Genomic DNA, 4,225 nt, shown 5'->3' on the forward strand with positions numbered 1-4,225 from the left:
GCTGCCCACCGCAGTGCCGGACGAGCTGCCTACGGGAGGAAGCCTTGGCCGCGCGGACACTCCTTCCCTCGGAGCCGACTCGCTCCGTCTCCGTCTGCTGTGATTGTGGGTTAACCTCTTCAAGAGGTAAGGGAGGAAAGGGCGATGGGGGCCAGGATGGAGAAAATCAGGCAGTTAGGAAGTGGCTCCGAGTCCACAGGAAGGGAGGGGAGGGCGGCGTCCCGCCCTGAGGCTGCACGTCAGCTGCGGGGCGGAGCCCGCTACCCGGTGCTCCTGAGGTGTGTGCTGTGGGGCTTGTGGTGCACGTTCCCTTCAGAGTGGGGCTGGAAGTACCCTGCCGGTGGACTGGAGAGCGTGTTCACGTTGAGGTGTTTAATTAGAAGGAACATTTCGGAGGACTGCCATTTAATTAACGGGAAGGGGACAGGCACAGTTAGCAGGGTCTCTCCAGCGTCTCCCGGGTTTCTGTCAATGGCGGGTGGTGTCCTTGATGTTTTGCGAACGGCTCTTGCTGATACGCAGCCTCAACCTTTCTCCCGAGAGATGTCCAAAGCTCCCCTGTGAAACGTGGTCTCCCATCTGCCTTTCGTGGTTCCAGAGGCGGAGGAGACCGTGGGCCCTGGGGGAGGGGCGGACGTTGCCTCAGCCGCTGAGCCCGCCTGGTCCCGACGTCATCCTGACGTCATCCTGACGTCATCCTTCTGGTTCTGCCTCGGGCAGTCACCTCCCTGGCTTCTCGAGTTCATCGTTTTTTAGCAAGATTTCGAGGTCGAAAAGATGCAAACGCCTTTTCTTTTGGCTTACGTTTTAGGATTAGTGTGTCAGTATTTTCAAACAAATTGGAAAAAAAAAGGAGTAGCTTGAAAATACCAGACCCAGAAAAGTGTTGAAATGAGGATTTCAGGTTTAGGGATAGGTAGTCGGAAGGGGAAGCATGTTTGGCATTTCCCTTGCAACCTTAAACTTTTAAACTTTAAAGTGGTTTCTGAAATCTAGGTGTACACGAGCCCTTCATCTTAAACGTGGACTCATTTTTTTCCCCAGCATTTAAAGCTTACAATGCAACCCGAAAGGTTTGGCGGAGATTGTAATCCAGTTTTTTTGAACGTAGATGAAATCTGTGACCGTGAGAGGCAGATTAGCTGCAAAGTAGGAGCAGACTGATAGTCAGCTTAGGTCCCCACTCACGGACTCCAAGCATCTACTTCTTCCAATAAAGGTGACCCACGTGTGCCCCCTGCTAAATTTTACCAAGTTTAGCTCATGGGGTGAATTTCAAGAGTTATCAATACTCTTAATAGACATGGATATTAAGGTATTTGAGAGGTTTTGTTAGCCCTGAATGAGAACAAAAGCCCGAGCGAGATCACAGTACAAGGTAACATCATTTGTGTAAAACTGTAATTTGTAGTTTGCAAGGTTCTAAATCTGTTTCTGTTGGCTCCCCCTCATGGGGCATGGGTTTCTTCAAATGATGTCTGATATTTTATTGGGAGCGTAAATTCAAAGACTCTCTTTGAGAGAGTCCTGTGTGCCTTGGGGTGAGAGATTGTCTCTATGGATTGGTTTTCCTGAGCTCTGGACATTTCGGATGCTTTGAACTGGATATAAGGTCATTTTTTCAACTCGTAATATAAAATTGGATCTCACTCCCAGGTGGGATACAGACCTCAGGTATCAGTTTTTTAGTTTTGCAAACTTGCCCAGCTTGTCAGTGATGCAGCCAGTGTCCAGACTCAGGCAGAGTACGGCTCCAGCATCTAGGATCTTAACTAGCCTGCTGTAGCATCCAGCACACGCGAGAACAAATACCGGAGACTTTCAGGGTATCAAAGATGTTACTTTATTGGCCAAGTTTAACCTGCGCAGGGGCGAACTCTCAAAGTGTCCAGCGACACAGTGCCCACAAGGAGCTGCAAACGAGAGCGCTTACAACTATGTTCTTATATAGAGGCGGGCAAGCAAGCGTTATACAGAAGCAGACGTGGCAGTTAGCAATTCACTTACAAAGACCTCACGTGGGAATTTCAAACCAAGCATTCTTGCATAAGGCGGGAAGGCAGGCTGTTTGTTCATTAACCTAGTAATCTCCTGGCTCTAGCTAGCTAGTTTTCTATTTTCTCATTAAAAACTACAAAGCACTGCTTATCTAGCCTACTCAGGGGAGAGCGTCTGCTAGACACAGGATGTTTGCTTAACTGTACTTTGTCTCTCATTTCTTTTTAGCTACAATGTGGTTCTTGTCTATTAAGGTTAAATTTAGTTCTTAATTTCCTTGTTCCCAACACCTGCCATTCTGACTTTACAGTAATCCTCAGTTCACAAATTACTGGCAAACATTTCCTTAAAATCTCCGGTAGGCCATATGAACAAAATGTGAATGACTGACAGTCCTTAATCTGACACCCCATGTGACTTGCATTTTCCAAAGATTTTGCTTTCTCATCCAGAGGGATCTTGTGAGTGAAGTATCATGTATTCTGACAAAGAGAAATGAGAAGTATTTGTGAAATGTAACAAGCTGTTTTTAGTCACTAACCCTCCCAGTGTCCCTCTCCCTTGGAATTTTGGGGCTTGGTTTTTCTAAGCTCTTGGTTTTCACCAGCTTCTCTGACTTTATTAACAGATAGCCCCCAAATCACCCTCCCCTTTTTAAAATCTTTGTAGCCATGGCATCAGGTACTAGGAAAGATGGCATTTATTTGTATGCCAAGAGTCTTTGCAAAACAAAGTGATACAAATAATTTAACAGCTTATGTTTTACTTTGAAAAGCATTCAGAAATTTTCCCAACAGCCTTTGAATTCCAGGTTGTTACTTTGTTTTAGAACTTTGGTCTGTCTCCAAGTGCATAACCAATAGGCATCTAGAAGAGATACACGATAAAGTATTTTTGTTTATGGCTACATTACAGGTAACTAGAACAATGCCTGATATGGTGGCTCCATTTGTTGAATGAATGAATAAATGAAAGGGAATCGAGGTATGTTGGTTGCCTATTGGAGGAGCCAGTGGGAGGCTGGGCAGGGAGAAAGATGCTGCAGACGGCATATTCACTGTGGAGTGAACACCTAGCAGGCTCTGGAGTCTTGACTGTGTGATGTTTTGGCTTTGGGGTGTCTTTTCTACTTGTATTTGGATACAGTTGTGTCTCTATGTCAGAATTCATCATACTTAAGAAATTCTGACTCTTAAGGAGATACTAGAAAACTGAATTTCTCTTTTTCCATGTGCTATCAGCACTGGAATATTTTAAATATGTTTCTCAGTGAAGGGGCAATTCCTTCTAATTGTACTAGTATTTCAAGCATTTTTTAATGAAAATGCATTAAAAGCATTAGCTAGAACTGCTGAGCAAAATAGCTCTCTTGTTTAACAGTTTTCACCAGTCCTCAGTTTAATTGCTACGTTATTCTGCCAGCTTTCTCCAGAAATAATTGACTGGATGAAGTCATTTCATTGGATATTTACAAACACGAGACTTGTAAAGGGGGTTTCTGTCAATTCCCCTTTGGCTTGGAAATGACGAGGCTGAGCTGGCAGTGCACAACTGCTATTTTGGGCTTCGTGTGTTTTCACCTTCACCAGCTCAGGAAGAGGCTGGGAACGAAACAGAGGAAGGCAAAATGGTTGCCCTTTACCATCAGTCCTAGTTTTGTAATTTTGGCTGTAACCTTACTTGAAAAATGAGAGAGCAAAGCATTGAACTGGTCTAAGACACGCAGCGGTTGGATAGTGATTTCTGTGTGTGGTGGTTAGAGTACCTTGTTAGATTTTGACTAGTCTGGAAGAAATTTGCAAAGCTTTGCGAATCAGTAGTCAAAGCTTAAACATTGGCTTATCAATCATGGTAAAATGAATTACCAGGGTCAGTCTGTTAATGTTACTGATTTGATATTCTGTAATAAAGTGTTTTTGTTTGGGGTTAAATAATAAGATTTGATTTTGAAGGCATAATGTCAGAGTTGAGAGCAGATAAGATGAAGATTCGGCTGGAAATTATTTTATCTGAGGCAGCCTACAGGAAATTCCAAAAGACAAGATCAATATAAATGAAGCTTTTAGAGAATTGAAGTGGAATGCCAAATTGCAGTACTGTAGATCCAAGTTTAAAGATGTCAGTCCCTACTTGTGGAAAAAATTGACGCAGAAACTTCAGATGGTCTTCAGAAGGAATTCCAACTGTGCTAATATTTACAATGCGATGATTTCCGTGTGGCTCTCTG

This window comes from Phyllostomus discolor, chromosome 14 (assembly GCF_004126475.2).
Source record: "Phyllostomus discolor isolate MPI-MPIP mPhyDis1 chromosome 14, mPhyDis1.pri.v3, whole genome shotgun sequence".
Taxonomy (NCBI): domain Eukaryota; kingdom Metazoa; phylum Chordata; class Mammalia; order Chiroptera; family Phyllostomidae; genus Phyllostomus; species Phyllostomus discolor.